The sequence below is a fragment of the Thermobia domestica genome, chromosome 17, assembly GCF_964235325.1.
Source record: "Thermobia domestica chromosome 17, izTheDome1.hap1.1, whole genome shotgun sequence".
Taxonomy (NCBI): domain Eukaryota; kingdom Metazoa; phylum Arthropoda; class Insecta; order Zygentoma; family Lepismatidae; genus Thermobia; species Thermobia domestica.
This window is the reverse complement of record NC_137470.1, coordinates 143987921-144008257: the sequence shown is the minus strand read 5'-3', so window position 1 is coordinate 144008257 and position 20337 is coordinate 143987921. Positions and strand designations below refer to the sequence as shown.

At 35.5% G+C, this 20337-nt stretch overlaps 1 protein-coding gene across 1 annotated transcript in view; it reads right to left on the bottom strand.

Moving 5' to 3' along the window:
* Positions 1-10382, bottom strand: part of LOC145674384 (uncharacterized) — a 28790-nt gene extending 18408 nt beyond the window's left edge. The window contains exon 1 of the mRNA XM_081744357.1: positions 10272-10382. The gene's annotated coding sequence lies outside the window, so the exon portion shown is untranslated. The remainder of the gene's footprint in view (positions 1-10271) is intronic.
* Positions 10383-20337: the final 9955 nt, after the last annotated feature.

The following is a 20337-nucleotide window of genomic DNA, read 5'->3' as shown; positions in this document are numbered from 1 at the left end:
GTGATTTTAGTTTAGCGTCACGTTCAGCAGCGAGGCTATATGAGACGTGGACCTACTGATTAACATGGGTTGGAGTTTTCCCGGCTTCCTTTTCACTTTCTCTAAGAGGATATTCTTTGTGATTGGCGCTGGGTCAATAAACATATGCACTCCCATATGCCTTTTCATCCATTCCGCCAACGAAGGTACCACGGCAGTACACAAACACACACACACACATCTTTCTTTCGCAACCGTATTGAGGATTCTCAGAGGACATTTGCTAATGAGTTTTATTACTCTTGTAGAGGAAAAAGTATATCGTTTTCGCTAAACAAAAGAGTTCAGCCGAGTAGTTGGTTCCTAACGCATCTTTTGAGAAGGTTCTGAAAATTTGAAATATATGAGAAACGCTTACAGGGTGATGACATGTATATAAGGAAATTAACATACACGCATTATCTTTTGCAGTACCGGTATATGAATATATTAACACATCCCGCAGCAATAATATTATTTAACACAAATGAATTTTTCCTTCATCCCTCCCAGTAATTCAAATAGTACTAATAGAGTATTTTCATATTGAATTTTACGTACTTATGTTCATACACAATGTATTTAATGTATATTATAGCACAATATTGCCGCTGTGAGAAATTAAATTTCTGTTACCTCTCTGTAACGGACACCTCTCATTAACGGACAAAAATTCATGTCCCATTGGCGTCCGTTATTCAGAGGTTTCACTGTATAAACAACTGAAATGCTTTTCTGAATAACGTTAAATATCGCTTTTCAACAAATATGTTTGATCGTATAGTAGCAGGGTTGGCTGGTTTAAACCAAAAAAATAAAAAGAACGAAAAATGCGACTCGTGTGAACTTCATGGTGACGTTTCCACATATCAAACTATTTCCGTTACTTTTATCTTTTTTTTTTCACATTTTAATGAACGTGTCCCATGTTCAATTCTCGGTCGAACCATAATCCTTCTTTCAAGTGTTAACCAAGTAGCGGTTCGGATGTCACTTTGAGCGCAAGTTTTCTTGATAACCTCTGTATTACATAAGGAGTTACGCCTAAACATACGAAACGAAATCAAATTGTATATTTCTGCTTGTCTGAATGCCTGTTGTTTTATAAAGAAGCCAAGGTTGCTTAAATATATTGATAGAAATTGGCAAAATTTATCGACTGTCTACGTAGCATCCAACATTAGCTTGGATTGGACTTAGTTTTAATTTAATTAAATGACATCCACATACTAAATTTGTAATTTGATACCTCAGTTTTAGCGTACTGATTATGATACGTTGATCTTAAAATTTTACACGTAAAGCAATAACAGGATTTTCCCGTCATTGCTTTGTATTTAAAGTAATTACGTGATTTTCTCGATTTAAGAAATTCACTGACTGGATTTCTTTAAGCTTATGTAACCCCTTAGAGAATATAGCTTATGTGTCCGTACGTATAATAACACCAAGGCGAAACAAATTTATTTCTGTCCATATGTAATGTGAATACATAGAGCAAATTACTTAAACCAAAAGAAAAACTGTTTTTTTTTTTTGTTTTTTTCTCAAAAACAACCATGGTTTTTGCCAACCCTATATAGTAGAGTAAGCCTATTGTAGTATAGGGTAGATTAGCATAGCATAGAGTATCATAAGAGAGAGATAAGTAGCGTACAAGAGAATGAAGTACCAGAATATTGTAGAGTAAAAGCAGCGTAGCTCCGCGAAGTATAATTCAGAGCAGCATACAGTAAACTGTAGTTGTGTACAGTTGCATACGGCAAAGTAATAGAGTACAATACTAGGGAGTGGAAAAGTATAGATTAGCGCAGAATAAAGCACCGTGGTGCAGCGTAAGTTACAACCTAATAAAATAGATCAATAACAATTACGGTTAGGATATGTTAGGTTTCGTTTGTTGTAGCTTAGTAGCAGGGTTGGCTGGTTTAAACCAGCTGTTTTTTTTTAAAAAAAAAAACTGGTTTAAACCAAAAAACAAAAAAATGTTCGTAAAAATGTAAGTGTTTGTAAAATCTTGATAACACACATTTGTGGGTTATCACGTTTCACTCCCGTATATTATTCATATTATATTCAGACCTAAATTCCCCATTCATTACTCAAAAAGATTATACTACAAAAGCAACTTTTTTATAAGTTTATAAATGTTTATTTTGTGATTTTTTGTAGTTATTATTATTGTTATGTAATTGCAATCGAAGAAAAATTCTAAATATTGTTTCGTTTCAATGTTTACTATTGATAAAATACATTGAAAATGCCGTACTTTTTGTGGGGGGGGAAGGTCATACAGACCCCACGAGAGGCATTGAGTGAAATAAGTATCTTTGGTATCTATTTATGTATAAATGAGTCTGAGCCAAAGTGGACTCAAATAATTCGTATCTATTCACTTTTCTTATTGATATGCAGATTAAGTCGGTGTATTTCTTTAATTTGGACCAATAAAAGTCGTTGTTAACTAACTTGAACTAAATTAGTTCTTCTGTACTCCGTAGTACTTTGAAATTGTTCATATGTAATTCTGTGTAATGGTTTCACTTGTGCAACTGTTTATCTTTTTGTCCTTCTGAAATGACTCTTGACAGTTATATTAAGAAGCACGTGAAGATCAGTACAACGTATTTTTTTTTTTTTTTTTTATCAGGATTCCTTCGTGAGTAAGTCGGCAGACGTGTCGCATTTGTGGCCAATTAGTCCTGGTTCCGAGTTCAAATGGAGGACAATTTCTCTCGGATGTAATTCGAGAGGCGGTTTTTATACCGCTTTAAGCTTATGTGACCCCTTCCAGCATAACCCGGTTGTTGCATAATAACATCAAGGCGAAACAAACTTATTTCCGTCCATATGTGATATGAATATATAGAGCAAATTATTTAAACCATAAAACCCTGGTTTAAACCAAAAAACCGTTTTTTTTTGTGTGTGTGTTTTTTTAAAATAAAAACCATGGTTTTTGCCAACCCTGCTTAGTAGTCCAGTCTACTCTAAGGTATGTCGTAAGCATTGACTATTTGTTAGTTATTTCCCCACTTTCCTTGTGAAGCAATACATTGCTACTATCCCAGAGGAGGAGTTCAAACGATAACAACATAAAATGTAGGTTAAGTTAGGGTTAGGAATGGAACGGTATACAGTGCAGCCCACTTATAACGAACTCGCAAATAGCGAATTATTGGACACTACGAACATAAAAGAAATCCGCGTCTCACCTCCTATTTAAAACAGAAAAAATGACAATATTTTCCGTAAAGATCGCTTATAGCGAAGTTTTCAGAACGGGATCATGTTTCCTTTCCTTCTGCGAGTGGACAACTCAGGTAACTCAAAACTGCTTTTTATAGCTGTTGACGCTGTGCACGCGAGGCATGATTAACTCTTCCCATCCAACTCAGATGACAGCAGAAATCGCCCTAGGTGCAGATATTTACGACACCGCGCGTCCATCAGACTTCAAGGTTGAGGTTAAAAATAAATCTCTGTTTTCACTGGAGCTCATTGTGTTAGACGCGGAGAGAAACTGAGGTGCGCTTTTCGTTAGCTGTAAGGTAGGAACACGCCGCAAGTTGATTTATTTAACTCGTGTTTGTGCAACGCTAGATTGAAACGAAAGGAAAGCCATATCTTTTCTGATGATGAGGGAGAAGTGGGAAATGTGAAACAACCCGTGAGTTCCAAAGAAGCGATCCAAAGATTGGAAATCTTGCAACGCTATTTTTTCGAACACATCAAGAGGGTGCCGGATAATGCATTTCGTGCATTTGAGAAAGTGGAAGCGGCGGTGGTATGAACAGCTGCAGCAGACACGGTTCAGAAGATTGCAGACTTCTCGAAGCGTGCTTGAAGAGCATAACATGTATGATAGGCTAGATAAAAACCCAATTAATGAAATTATCTTCAGATGTAATGCCATACTACTGTATATTCTTTTTTAAACTTGTCTGCTTGTTATATAATCTTTTTCTTATATAATTCGGAAAAATACATGTGTTTGTTTATAACGAACTTCGGACATAAAGAACTCATTGTGTCCGCCCCTTGAAATTCGTTATAAGTGGGCTGCATTGTAATAGAATAGGATGACGTAGGGTAGGGTATAGTAGACAATGGGATACGGTTAGGTTAGGGCAAGGTGGTAAACTTTACAATGCTCAGTCTAACTAGTATCCTTACACAGGCACAAGAAATTACATTCAATTAATTTTAACAAAATGAATATAAACTTCCCAAAACCTAAGATAACCCGATCCTACTCTTCTTTTCTGTACCTTTTTAAAGCAGCCATACTTTACTGATGGGCAGCTGGAGCGTGTATTGTAAAGTTTACCGGCCAATGTAAGTCTAGACCTCTTTTGTGAAACTTAGCCTTTCTCCGTTTCACCCAGGGTTGTTGAAATTTTCCCCAGCCCCCAAAAAGATAAAACCCACCTCCGAAAATATACAAGAAAACATGGATTGAAATGATAACCCCCACTGCAGAACATGCCGCGATCTGCGATGTGATCGCAGAAAATTTGCCGCGCCTGTGTAGAAAAATTGCCAGAGGAGAAAAAATAGCCAACAGAAAAGTATAAAACATGCCTGCTATGTGTAGATGTCTTAAATGGACGGACTACTCGCATAAATACAGTTTGAACTGTTTTTTTTTTTTTTTTTTTTTTTTTTTACGTCACGTAAAGCATATTTTTAAGAATCACAAGAGTTTTTTTCTGCACAAAACTTTTGACTTACAAAAGCCCATCGCAAAAAGACAAAGAAAGTTCTGTCATCGGGAAGATAACCTCAATGTCGCGAGTTTCTTCGATAGGGTAGATGCCTAGTTTCAGAACTAACTTTAAACACGCGTTACTGAAATATCTTCAGAACAGAATACCGTTGAAAAATTGTGTTTTCGAATCATGCATAACGAATTTAGTCTGTGTTCGTTAAATTTGCTATAACGGTGTTCACTCTAATCTGGAACAAAGAGCAATGTGACTACGTTCCCTTTGTTTTGTAGTACATAATCGAGTATTAGTGGAAATAAAAAATAAAACGTCCTTCACCATGTGTCAGTTGATCACAAATCGAAAATGCTTAATTTAGAAAAGGATTTTTCAACATTACATTTAGATGATTACAAATACATATATCAGAACCTTTGGTCTTTTCTTCTTCTTCCTTTGTAATACCATAGTGTGGCAGTGGTGCCAATCTTAGATTTTATTTTCAAGTTAAATCTAATTCTCATTTTTAGTTCATGAAATAAGAAAATAAGTTCATTTGTAAACAACTGTATCTGAAGAATTAGACCACGATGTAACTGTTATACAATCATGTCTGTGGATTTGTCTTATGCGCTTATGACAGTTTTACTTACATAATTGAACTCATTACGAAAAGCTAGCACAGACATACTTATTTCTATCTAAGTTCCGAAATTTGTTCTGGAACTTCTGGAACCCGAACTCAGAATACTTTATTACTGCACGTGACTTTACGTCACGTCCACGAGCTATTAGCTTATCAACCTCAGCAAAGATCCTGATATAAAAGACTGGGTAATTTCAAGAAAAGAGAGTTCCGACAGATCCGGGAGTTGATGAAGTTTAGGTAGTTCATGGAGCTGGATCAGTAACTCTATCTATCGTCATCATGGACATAACTTCTATCAAGTTTAACACCGCCGAAACAATAGATGTTCGGCATAACCACTATATGACTAGTAAAGGACTACTAGTCATCAGTACTCTGTCTCCGAGGTAATAATTCGCCACCAACTAGAACCACATCAGGGTCGGAACTGAGCAGCAATCAATAGCATGGAAATGGAAGCTTCATCCTTATCAGAACATACCAGGTATGTGTCAGAGAAATCTGTTTGTGCTAGGCTTACCAAGTGCATAAGATAATTCATTCACAGACACATAAATTCACATTAAAAGTTAACTCTATTAAAACTCTTTTCAAGATGGGTATATGACATTTAATTATTGTACATCGCTATACACCTCCAAATTAGAACATAGAATTAGAACAATCTCATATAACAACAATAGTTTGCACCAAAGACACCAAATGCTTCACTTAAGAAAGACAATTACTAAAGATCTACCTCTATTTTCTCAACACTACACCTGGGTAACTACACACACAAAAACGAAAAATATCTGCATTAAAAAACAGATCGGGAACTTCCGTATCTAGTGGAATGTGTACGATTACCACATCTTACAAAAGTCCTTTAATTGCAAAATAAATGGTAAGGAAACAAAGTGGCAACTGAAAATGAAATTTAAAAAGATTGCAACATTTCAGTTCTTCCAAAACTAAAATAAAATAAAAACTAGGCCTAAATAATAACAATAAAATAAATAAATTCAGTTAACTATTTTACACTCTTGCATTTTTTGAGGAAAATCTTGAGTTTCAATTAAGTAACCACTGGTTCAGTACTAATCACACGAGTGTCATTATTCATACGTCTTTCTATTAGCCGCTTTGTAATTAGAGTTCACACGGGCTCCACTCATAGAGCACGAAAGCTTATATGTTATTATAAGTAATCATACGGCTTTAAATGTAGTACAGAATTTAATAAAATTCGCCAGGCTGGGCTTTAAAAATGACCTTTTTACGAACCTGTTTAAACCTAAAATTTCGCTGATATATTCTTTACCAGCGCAGACTTTTTCAGTACCTCAAATGAATGTATGGTAACCACCGGACCAACTTGTACTAGGCAGTCATTACAAATTAGGGGCAAGGTTCTAGGACGCAGGTCCCCCTTCCCATTTAGCTGTAATAAAGACAGAAAACAACGTACCGTGCGGGGCTCTAACCCGCCTTCACTCGCTAACGCTCGCTCGGCAATACTGTATGGATTAAATGTTAAACTTTGACACAGAAAGGAACCAACCTAACTACTGACTTATATGAGGCGGACCTGTGTTCTAGAATCTTCCCCAAATTAGGGCTAAGTGCCTGAGAATAGACCTAGAAATAAGAAAAATACGTAAAATTTACAACAAAGAAATGGTGGATTGGTTATTTTTTGTGAAATTTCACACTAACAAAACAAGTTTAATGTGGTATTTTGAAATGTAAAAAGCTGTTTTGTTGGTAAAATTTTGGTTGGAGGCATGCTGACGTCAGACACTAGGATGTGACATTTGGATTTTGTGTTTTATAGGAAAGCATGCTAATAGAATAGAAGAGTTATTACGTTTTGGAAAATGACACGGATTACTGAAACTAAAGAAACGGAGGGACACTCACACATTCAAATGTGAATATCATGCTGATAGAAAAAAAAAAAAAAAAAAAAAAAAGTGAGCACAGGGAAGGTTATATATCAAAATACTCTAGCACGAACGAGTCAGTTGTCCATATTTTCCTAAAGGCAGTGTCGGAACCGTACAATTGGAGTGAATGTGTTAAGAAAGCAACTAACATAATGTAACGTAGTAAATTTAGCGACAACCACGTTTACGCGCATACTCATCGTCCCTGACGCGCCTACTACATACGGACCAAACCCTTCGCTACCGTTCACACTGTAGTTCTTACAGTATATTTCCGAACTAAGTATTTACGCACAAAACAGTGACGTTGTCTTTAAGTCAAACTGCACCGAGGAATTCGAGAGAGAGAATTTTTAAGGTAGTGAATTTCCTAATAAATGACAGAATCCTGACGTTTTTACGCTGGAAATACTTTGCAACACAAACGTCCAATTGTATACAGTTTTCTGAAGCCAGTGTCGGAATTGCACAAACCGTAAGGGCAAGTAAACACAGTAAACGTGTTAAAAAAAAAAAAGAGGAACTTAATATGGCGTACTGAATTTAGAGACATCCTAACTTACGCACATACATACCGTCGCGGACGCGCCTGCTTCTTACAAACGCAAACCTCTCGCTATTTCTCGGGCACCCCTGCCCTGTCTCGGTTAGATACGATTCGTGCTTCTTTGTGACCATCTAGCACATGTCGATGTATGGTTTTTAACACTTCTGTTTCATGGCACACTTCCCGACACAGTATTCACACGCAAAACTGTGAAGTCCTTTTAATGTGAATGTGCACCGAGAAATTCTACAGAAACTCTTTCTAAGGTACTGACATTGAACTCCCTAATAAATGACAAAACCCTGAAAATCCTGTACCTACCCTGCGCCACAAGTTTCATCTAATCCGGTCTAGGCCAGCGCAGTCAGTGAACACTACAAGGATCCATAGGAAGCATGAGCGGTAGCGATGAAAAATATGCAAGTAACAAAGATTTAATTCCAATGCTAACATTTGTATGCGTGGAGATCGCATATGCTTGTACGTGTATCATTGTTTCCTTGGTATATAGTGGGACGGAGTAAGATAGTACAATGTTAGTAAAGAACAACTCGTGTTGGGGAAGGTTCTAGAACACAGGTTCCCCCGTATATGTTAGTAGCTAGGTTGGTTCCTTTCGGTACCAAAGTCTAATATTTAATTCACATAGTATTGCCGAGCGAGTGAAAGCGGGTTAGAGCCCCGCAGGGCACGTTGTTTTCTGTCTTTATAGTTAAATCGGAAGGGAAACGTGTGTTCTAGAACCTTGCCCTCGTGTTGCTACTATTTCATAATAAGGTACCGATAATAGAAGTAACACAAAGATATGCGATTTCCAAATAAAACAGTGAAGTCCTCTTAATATGAATGTGCACCGAGACGAGAGCACCGAAAATGGTGATGCAAAAATAACCGAATCACCATTTTTTGTAATCAGAAGGGCTACGATCAGATGGGGAGGGACAGTTAAGTAAAAAGACAGATTTACAGCCGAAGTGACTTGATAATACAGAAGGGTAATTGATTCTTCTGTAATTTAAGAGGTCAAGGAATACAAACACACTGTATGGAAGTGAAATATTTCTCAAAGGCTGTGTTCGATTTATACAAAACGCAAACGTAAGAGGAAATTTTGGTTAAACCTAACCTAACTTAACCAGAAAACAAAATAAAATTAGTAGTGGTTTACATTTGGCACACAACATGGAAAATCTACAAGTAAAATTCAATAATTTGCCTGTAAAGACTTTGCAACACATTTCTCAAGGATACAAAAATACATACGTAATGCAAGTGTATTTTAGGTTTGGAAGTTTAGGGTTACTAATGTAAAATCATTACAAGTGCTTTACTACGGATAAAATGAGTGAGTGCAATATGAAAAATGACTGTAGTAGACAATATTTTCCTCCTGCGGTGTATTTCTGCACAGTGTACAAAAGCCGTATTTTAAATATAGCGGTACAAGTGGAGCTTTACTAGTGGGAAACCACGATACGTGCTATTGAAACTAGTACCATTGCTAAAATCCACCTGCTTTCATTATTCTCGCTCATGCGCCTCCTCCCTTACAACCTGCGAGAGCCCACCAGCTTCGCCGAGCTGATTTGTTTAGATAGCATTCATGCCTGTTAGTAGCAACGCAGCACAGGTTTATTTGTGCTTTTTATATTATAGTTTTGACTTCATATATCCGATTACCATATTTATACACAAATCGTAAAGGAATTTCCATATTTAAAAATTACTTCTGATGCCCTCTTGAATTTCATCTATGCTAAACTGCATAATGTCATATCGCCCAGGGCAAATAGTGAAAGAATTCCTCAACAATGATTTCAAGTGATGTGTCAAAAGTAAATCTGTCCACTAAAATCAGCGTGATTTAAACATTTTTTTCTCAAAGAAGGCTGGCCCTCCAAAACATATGCTCTGATTAATAATGAATTGGATACTCCCAGGGATTAATGGGGCGTATACCCATTTAAAATTTGTATAGTCCAGCGTATATTCGCCTTAAATTTACGAAGGAATGAGCGTATATTAGAGTGCGTATACTCCAAGTAGTCTTGCGTATACGCTATACTGTTGAAAATGATCGAGCGTATTCCCACCAAAAATTATAGCATTACAGCACTAGATACTCCTAATACTACACAGAAATTACATGCGTTATATATGCTGTTTTCAATACGGGCAATTAATCCACCTCTTCACACTTGAGTTGCTTAATAGCAAAAGTCTCTCTTATCAACGAATACTACATGCATAAACATTACAAAATTATTCTGAAGGTATTAGTACAACCATTAGATTGGCAGGTGAGGATTTTACAATGTGTGATTTGGCAGGTGAAGATTTTGTTTGCGTAACCTTACTTTTACTCACTTATAAAGCATATTAATTATTTTTATTATAACTAGAATATGAAAATTACGTACGGAATATATGAATACGTCCAACAATTCTGTTCAAGATGCAAATAAACTTCACGGAAATGAATGCCAATCTTGAATTTAGAACCCGCTTCAGAACAACAAACTTTACCACCGTTGCCAGGCAATTAATATAAAATTTTCACCTTGTTTTGTATTATATTATTGACGAGTAAAAAAGTACAGTAAGGAAGTTATAAATTTATTAAACACAAAATAAACTAAAATAAGTAGTTCATAATATTGCAAAGTACTAGAAGTGTGTAGTGGAGAAACATGGGATGAAAAATAAATCTCTGGGGGTCATTCCGTAAAGCGTATGCATCAACGCAACGCAAAATATGAGTATCCAATTATAATAAACGTTATAATTGATTTAAGAAGACTTGCATTGCATTTCTATCAGCAAATTATGACAAGCCCGATACTGATTGAGCCAGTCTGCCAAATGTAGCAGTATTGTTTTGAGAGTTTAAGCTTATTTTCTAGTGGTTTGCATCGAATAACGCAAAAATAACCCTTTTGGGCCATATGCAGAGTCGTTTTGAAGTCTGATTACAGCCATACTACGTAGTTGACTAAAGGATGGTTATCAAAATTGTATTCAGAGTCTCTGGTTAAGACGTAGGACGGTATTAAGAGAGAATTCGTTAATCGAAGGTTAGTCACAGACTAGTTAGTAATCATACTAAATCTTTACTAAGGAAAGTGCACTTTTTAGTATTTACAGTCTACTTTTAGTACAACTAAAGTGATGATTCGGGTATGACTAACTTATAGAACCCTAATGCATTGGTGATTAAAATAAATATGGCAACTACGGAAAAGTAGATGAGCGCATGCGTAGTCTGTAAAAATGAAAATACATGAATTACGAAATACGAAATGTTGTGTCGCACGCTAAACTGCGGGTAAAGAATTAGCCTCTGCTCGAGATTAGTTAGTCACATGTGATTAACTTCGTTAAATACTACATCCTACGCAGAGACCCTGGATACAATTTTGATAACCATCTGTTAGTCAACCCCGTAGTAAGGCGTTAATCAGACTTCAAAATGACTGCATAAGGCCCAACATTTCGTATTACGTATTTCATATATTTTTAATTTTTACAGACCACGGATGCACTCATCTACTTTTCCGTAGTTGCCACAGTTATTCTTCTCACCCGATGCATTGGGGTTCTAAAGTTAATCATACTGAAATCATCATTTTAGTTGTACTCAAAGTAGACTCTGAGTACCATAAAGTGCACCTTTCTTAGTAAAGAGTTAGTGGGTCTTATGCAGAGTCGTTTTGACGTCTGATTGACGCCATACTACGGGGTTGACTAACAGATGGTTATCAAAATTGTATCCAGGGTCTCTGCGTAGGATGTAGTATTTGACGAAGTTAATCAGATGTGACTAACTAATCTCGAAATGAAATGAAATGAAATTTTTGAAATGAAATGAAATTTTGAGTTTTACGTCCCACGGTTATGCCGGTTAGGCTAAAGGAGACGGTGATAATGAGTAATGAATGAAATGGTGGAATGAAGAAAGTGGGAGGAAACGGGAGAACCCCGAGAAAACCCACGCACACGGTGTAACTAATCTCGAGCAGAGGCTAATCTTTTACCCACGGTTTTGCGTGCGACACAACATTTCGTATTTCATATATTTTCATTTTTACAGACTACGCAAGCGCTGATCAACTTTTCCGTAGTTGCCACAATTATTTTTCTCACCTGATGCATTAGGGTTATATAAGTTAATCATAACCTAATCATCATTTTAGTTGTACTCAAAGTTGACTTTGAATACCAAAAAGGGCAGCTTCCCTAGTAAAGAGTTAGTATTCTTACTAAGTAGTCTGTGACTAACCCTCGATTATCGAATCTTCTCTGAATATCACCCAGTATGCTTACTATCTAGTCTGAGGTCAAGCCTCGGTAAACGAATTCTCTCTGAATATCACCCCTAATGTTTTGGTTTGCGACAAACGGTCAGTTTCAATGTCTTTTTCGTTCCATCACCGTCACATACAAACAATTAAACACTTTCTATCTTAGGACTGTAGTTTACACCTCATTTGTGTAAACATTTAGAACTTCGAATCTGAAAAGTAAATGCAACAAAAAACCCTTTTTCAATATGAATGTTTAAACGCTTTCTAAAAATTTCATTATTTTTTAGCTTAAGAAGCTTTTGAAATATTCATGGAAGATTATAAAAATTCTTGATTAAATGTTTTAGTTTGAAAACAGTTTGCACACTTGGTTAATTTTATTAAAATTGTATTTAGAATTAATTTGAAAATTTTGCTTAAATTGTTTTCACTAACTGTAAATTTGTAGCTCAGTGAAAAATTTTACAAGACTAAGAACTGATCTTTCCTAAATAATTTGAACAGTTTAGAATAAAAACATCTGCTAATACTGTGCACGAGAATTGTATAATCATAATGCATTCGTTTCCATGTCAGAAGGGACCGGACAAAAGGGCGAGGACAAAAATGCCCAAGTAAAACCGTCCCCGTGACAAACGAGCCCAAGTCAAAAGGAACCCGCGTCAATGGGGCTGAGTTCATGAGACGTCGCGTCAAAAGGCCTTAATCCAAAGGTCCCCGCAACGAAAGGGCTCGCGTGAAAACAGCTATAAAGCCTGAAATAAAAGCAGTATTGAAAATCAGGAATTCACGATGGGATATTGTCCCCTTAATATTTTGAAGTGTTGGTCCAAAAGAAGGAAGAATATCAGCAGTTATTGATAACAAATTAGAAACTTGAATGATGTTCTTGATTTTGTTTGATTGTTGTTTGTTCTGCAATAATCGCTTTCTCGTAAGTCGTAGCTCTATGAAATTTTGCTTGCACCCCCGTGCCTCTGGGTTTCTATTTTCGCGACATAGCCCGATTAACTTTATCTGTTAATGACTGACCCTAAAATTCCACTTCCACCAATGGATCAGAATATAATTTTTAGTATGAAAAAGATTCTGTGAAAAATATTGCTTTAATTTTGCTGTTAGAAGACACATGTGAATCTGTATACAGGGTTAGTCAAAAGTTGGGACAGAACAATAATAACGAAGCGTATATGGACGAAAAGCAAATGTTACAATTGGTATTATTGCAAAAGCTGCATTGGTTTGGAGTTTAATCACCGTGGAAACCACCTTGAATTCCGCCGCATTGCATATCACACAATATTATTTAACGGATAATCGTACAATTTTACACTTCAATTTAGGGTTGAATAATCCAACAAATGAGAATGTGAACTCATACTTGACGCATCACCCTCTGTTTGTGAGACTGGGTGTGCTATGTTTCACATATGTATCTAATAGAAACAAGTATCATGACAGGAAAGTAAAAAGAGACGAATGGACGGAGGAAAATCAACTGTTAGAAGTTGGTATTTGCCGTAAATACTGCGTTAAAAGATTATGTGTCCATCATGGCAGCCACTTTAAATTCGTTGAGTTGAGTTGATTTTGAGTTTAACGTCCCTCTCACCGGCGAGGCTATATGAGACGGGACCTATTGATTAACATGGAATCCGAACCACATGAAGTCCCGCCGGGAATCGAACCCTGGTCTCCCACGCCAAATTGACCTTAAATTTACATATTGTATACCACACAATATTTTTAAATAGAAAGAGGTATGTGTGTCACAGAAGTTTAGGTTAGAATGTTCTTATGAACGATAATCCGAACTAATGTTTGACCGACCACAATTTGTTTATGATATTACTTTTGATATTTGATTCTAGTAGAAGAAAGTATCGGGACAGGCAAGTAATAAAGAGGCCGTTCGTTGTGTATAATATTCCTTTAATTTCTTCACCATTCCAATCTTTTAATTTATAAGTGACCGGATCTGATTTAATACACTTATCAAAAATATTTTTTTGTGATCATTTAGGTAAATATCCTTTTAGGTAAATAACATTTAGGTAAATAACATGTTTATACTTACTAACACGAACATAATCACCCGGACTAAATTTACAAGTTATATTGTTTTTATTCTTTTTATTTCCGTATAATGTTTCCTACACTTGATTCACATTGGAATCATTTACTTGTGCAGATGCTATTTTAAGACTTGAATGGTATGAATGATTGTAATGATTTACAATTTGATCTAATACATTAATATAACGATAAGTATTCTTAGCAGTAAAATAACGATACAATCTCTCTTATAGTGTACATATAAAACATTCTGTTAACGCACATTTAATTTCCGAATGAACACTATAATGATTAATTTAATATTCTTTAAACAATTGTTTTACATGACAATTATAAAATTCAGCAGCTAAATCTGTTTGTACATTAAACATGGGTAACTCGAATTTTTTAAAAAAATTTTGTCATTGCCTTTACCATTTCCGGACCTTTGTTTTTAACGGAACACAATATGCATAACGTGAAAAAATATCAATACAACATAATATATATTTATAATTATTATTATACTTTGTAATATTTTGTATATGTGCTAAATCCATTTGTAATGTTTCAGTTGGTGCACTAACATAATACTTTTTACGTTCAAAAACTTTACGAGCTGGTGCATGTAATGTATAAGCATCCTGAGAAGCTAACCATTTTTAATTTTTTTAGATAACTTTGTATTGCGTTGTAGTGTTTGTATACTTAATAAAGAATCAGGACTTGAATAATCATAATATATTTTTGATAATTTTGTCATTTTACATACTATGTTCTTTCCCGTGTTTAAATAAATTAGCTACTACTGCAGGACTAGGAGATTTTCTTATTTTACGAATACGTTGTCTACTACTACTACTATTCACTTTTGATGCTGGTGTGCTAATAGGTGTACCAATAAATTCTCTAGGAACATTAAGATCTTCTAATATTTTTTAAAATTCATGAATACCTATAGGATTTCCTGAATATTTTCTTGTACGAACAACATCATTTACTAAATCCATAATATTTCAACCTGGTATTGTTTTTCCTTGAATACGTACTGTATCAGACTTATCCCACTGATTTTATCAGAACTTCTCAGCTGTTTTAATAATACATCTGTTTTCCTACGAAGTGTTTTTGGTACTGATTGTAAAATGTCTGATACAAATGGTAAAATAGAAGTATTGCTATCTTGTTTGGAAGTTGATGATGATGATGAGGAATTTTCTTCTTCTTTTTCTTCTTCTTGAATAACAGGTAAAGTAAGAGGTTTATGTGAAGATCATGCATACTGTAAATAACGATGCAAAACTTGCTGATATAATTTCCACTTTTGTTGTACACTAAGATCACGACGTTATAAAATATTAGTCATTTCTGATGTAAATTTAATAGGGGATGATAGGAGAACAATAGAAAGAAATGCAGTGATCTTATAAAACGCTTACACGGATATAAGTTTAGAAGTAAATGCAGAAAAATCTAAATACATGGAAGTGCGTTGGGGCCGGAATACAGTAAATTATGGATGCGTTAAAATATTAAATAACACTTTTGATAAAGTGTATAGTTTCAAATACCTAGGATCAATATTAACAGAGGAAAATCATATTCACGAAGAAATTAAATGTCGACTAAAAGCATAGAATTTGTGTTACTATTCGGTTCAAAATCTCTTGTCGTCGCGAATTCTGTCGAGGAATTTTAAGTATAAAATATAAAAACAATAATAATGTCTGTTGTTCTGTATGGTTGCGAAACATGGTCACTTACTCTGAGGGAAGAACATAAACTGAAAGTATTTGAGAACAAAATCCTGAGACGAATAGTCGGACCCAAGAGGAACGGGAATGGAGAATGGCGGAAACTTCATAACGAGGAACTACATAGTTTATATGGCTTACACAACATTGTTAGGGTCGTCAAGTCTAGGAGACTTAGGTGGGCGGGTCATGTAGCTAGAATGGAAGAAAGTAGAAATGCAATCAAAGTCTTGACTGCAAGACCAATCGGAAAACGACCATTAGGAAGACCTAGGCGCAGATGGGAGGACAATATTAAGATAGATCTCGCAAAGATTGGAATACAAAGTAGAAACTGGATGCAGTTAGCTAAGGATAGAAGTCAGTGGATAGCTTTTGTGAACGCGGCATTGAACCTCCGGGTTCCATAGACCATAGAGTTAGTTAGTTATTTATTTCTTCATCTAAATGTGACTGATGTGAATCTATGGACTTAAGATGCGATTGAATTTCATGTATAGCATTTTCAGGAACTAAAATCATTTTACGTAAGTCTGACATACTTAACGACTAAAAATACTGCTTCCTACTGCTGCAAGAAGTGGTCCGAAGATTAACGGTAGAAGCGCACCACTTGTTTGTAGTAACAACTTCTTTTTCTTTAATGCAGTACGTAACTGAGATTAAGCACGTATGATCTTTTTATGTCTACGGAAACGTTGCTTCTGACGAGAATTAAAACGGATGTTTCCTTTTATTGTGTTCTTAGCTACTTGAGAAATTGTTCTTATTAAATCCCCTGAAGCATTTTGTAAATTTTTTTTGCGTTTAGTATTCTTGCATTTGCACAGAGCACGGAGCGTGCAGTAGTGTTGTTTGACGTTCAACATCTTGATGCAGACTAAACAAAAATTTCTGTATCCATGTCTTTTACGTTAGCGTACGCATACATGAATTCATTGGGAAAAATATTTGTACGTATTCGCAATGCATCGTTTGTTTTCTGTATCAAGTCAAATAATAAATAAGTGTGAGAATCGCGTGTTACTTGTTGGAACACACTCACGATTTCTTTAGTATACCAAGGCATAATCTGCCTTGCTAAATATTGTATTTGTAATTTATCACGTGGATTTTTAAATACTATAATATAATGTGCATTAAAACTAATATCACGTGCATGTTTTTCTTTTAGATATAAATTTGAATATTAAATATTACAGTCAACTTTTTATGATGTGCATACTTTGTAAATAAATTAGCAACATCACCATTAGTTTCTGACAATAAATCATCAAGTATTAATAATGAATTTTCTTTAATTTCAAAATTATTCATGTCAGCTATTCCCTCTACAAAACGTATTATGCATTTGCATCTAATTTTGTTATTACTGCACCATAACACCAAACAATATCATTAAATTTTATACTAAAGATTTGATCACGTTCATTAAGTAAACGATTTACAAAATCAGTTTTACCAGCCCTTGAAGAACCAGCGACTAAAATAGTAGAGGCATGTTGAAACTTTAATATCTTGTAGTTAAATGAATGCATACAATAGAGACTTTGCTTTATATATACACACACACACTCACACATTGAACATCGAGCTTCTATAGGAATTTTAATATTTTCACAATCTACGATTGTTCGGAGTTTACACAGTAAACGAAACGGTTAAAAATCACTGGGATATAGGATTGAAGCTTGAAATGACTAGTTTATATACTGTTTGTACAGCAAACGAAAATATAAATAAGATGAGCTTCTATAAGAAGCGTACCAACTAAAATTGCACAGCAGAGGGTACAATAAAAAGAATATATTAAAAATAAATAAGAAATAAATTAAAAATAAATTGAAAATAAATTAAATTTAAATATTTTCACAATCGAGGACTATTCGGAGTTTTCATAGCACGAAAGAGACATTCATACAACTCACATTCACTCATTCATGGGCCTATAACCGTAAGGAACACTTGCACGTTTCCGTATAGGTTCATCGTCAGTCACGTCAAGTTCGTCAATACGTTTTAGTTTTTTGTTGACCTCACGGTGTGCCTATGTCTCTCTACAGCTAAAGATACGGAACCCCGGTCTACGTACGATGATATTGGGGTTTTCCATTACTGTGTTCTCTACTTGTCCAGACACTAAAATATAGAAACTCTCAAAGTTAATTTTCTGAGAGGTCCTATCATTTAGTGTTATCCCTCTAATTTTGAATATATGCCGAACTTCCTCTTCGGCATTTGTTAACCTCATTGCATAATTTTTGGCTCCTAAACAGATAAAGGTTGCAAACTCCCAACCTTCATTAATTTCATTTGTCAGATCACCCAAATATTTTCCGAGCGGTAACTAGGGTTCGTCATCTTCCTTCTGTATGTACATGATGTTGTCAGTGCCACAGTAGATTGCTCTGTCAGGTCCTATAGTAGTAAATAGTTCGTAAAGTCTAAGTCTAGCCCACGAAGTAATAAATGCGGCTAGTATCACATTGGAAAACTGATGGAACGTTTAATTTTCAATGTCTCTGTACGTGACAATGAGATGGTCATCATCAATTGGCACCACACTTTGAATTTCTTACCTTCCCATAGTTAAATACCTAAGAAAACGTGACCTCATCACTAACGATTATACTCTGTGACATATTTGTGCGTTGCCCCCACATTCCATACAATGAATTGAAGTATACTTTCGCGCATTGCCTCAATTCCAGGTTCATCCTAATATTGTCATAATTCAATCGCATGCCTTCATGGTCTTAATATTCATCGATATATTTTGTTTGTCTTCTTCAGTGGTACAGTAAGCAGGAAAACCAGAGGCTTTCTGCTTCATCTGAAGGAAGAAATTCACATAGGTCCCGAACAGCCCACCTGAGTTCCCCTCTTCAGGATCTAAATGTCAAATTCTCATATCTCATGTATATCGAATATTTTGTAACGTTTTTGAAGAACAAGCTGTAAGTCTGGAGTGCAAAATGTTCCTCTGAGAGCACACTCAGCGTCAGTATGGGTACCTTTGTTAGTGTTCTCTTCTTCCATGCATGTGCAACAAAGACCGAAGAGTAATCGACGTCCGGCAACGTATGGTAAGATCGGAAAATAGAGGTCTTGTGGAGGCAGGATGGTGCATTATCCTATACCGTGAATACTTCCTACATCTGGAAAGTCCGGCCCCGTATGAATCTTAGATGATTCAGCCGGCATAGGTTTACGTGCCTTCACCCGTGGGTATAGACTTGTTACATTGGCATAGGCAACTCGCTCATCACTCGCACAATTGACGTAGGAACGAAAGACCTCCGTGCGACCACCGTTGTAACTTTTCTTAGGAATAAGAAAATCAGGTAGATTAGTACAACGTTCTTGAACAAACTTTGTAGTTCCTTATCCTTCTTTACCTTATTGTCCCAATAACATTCCCATATTTTGTATAGGTTTACACCTATATTATTTAGTTACCTACGGCCCCTCATGGTTTGCTCATATCGTTTCTCCATCGTTTTGTACGAGTCTTGAGCGTCGTGCAAAACAGCGTCATGGTTAAAAGGAAAACAAAGCCTATAAGCATGGAAATAGCCTGTGAGTACTGCATCTATTTACGATGTTGGATAATCATAATGGTTAAGTTTCTGTGCCATTACGATGTAGTAGATCTTTATAGTTAAAACCATTTCGAGTCCGAATAGCTTGTGGTGTGATGTCGAAAATATCCAAAAGAAATTGATTATTTCATTTCTTATCCTAAGAAGATTATTTAAATTCATCCTTGAGTTGTTTAAATGTACAGTGTTACAAATTTCAGATGTGATACGCTCTTTCCCCAAGTATAAAGGTTTGTAAGATACTAAATCGTTCTAGTTAGAGATTTGTAGCACACGTTATGGCGGAAGCACCCGGTTTTATCCATTTATGGGTAAAGTTAAGATTGCATACAACATTAATTAGATTATGGTCATTTACCACATATGTTTCGATTTCGGAGATCTCGCTATTTTTATAGGCCATTCAAGTTACATTAAATTAGATCCATCATGCTTGATTCCGTTGCCTTATACATATGGAAATGAAACGTATCACGCGTAGTTTAAATTATTCAGACGATAACATTAGTTTGTTAAGTTGAGTAAAAGGAGTTTCATAATTTTTTCCTCTCTCTGTTAATTGTTCGTAGTATGCTGAAATTACAGACGTTAGTTGTTGTAATGCTATATAGTCTTGCAAGATTCATTTCCTCTTGTTACTAAAGAAACGGACAATACACCAAGATTTCTGTTGTCATATAAGAATTTACTGCATTTACAAGCTAATGGTCAGTGTACTTTGCTTAGGTTGCAACATTAGCCGCAATGCGATAGTTTATTTTCTGTTCGTAT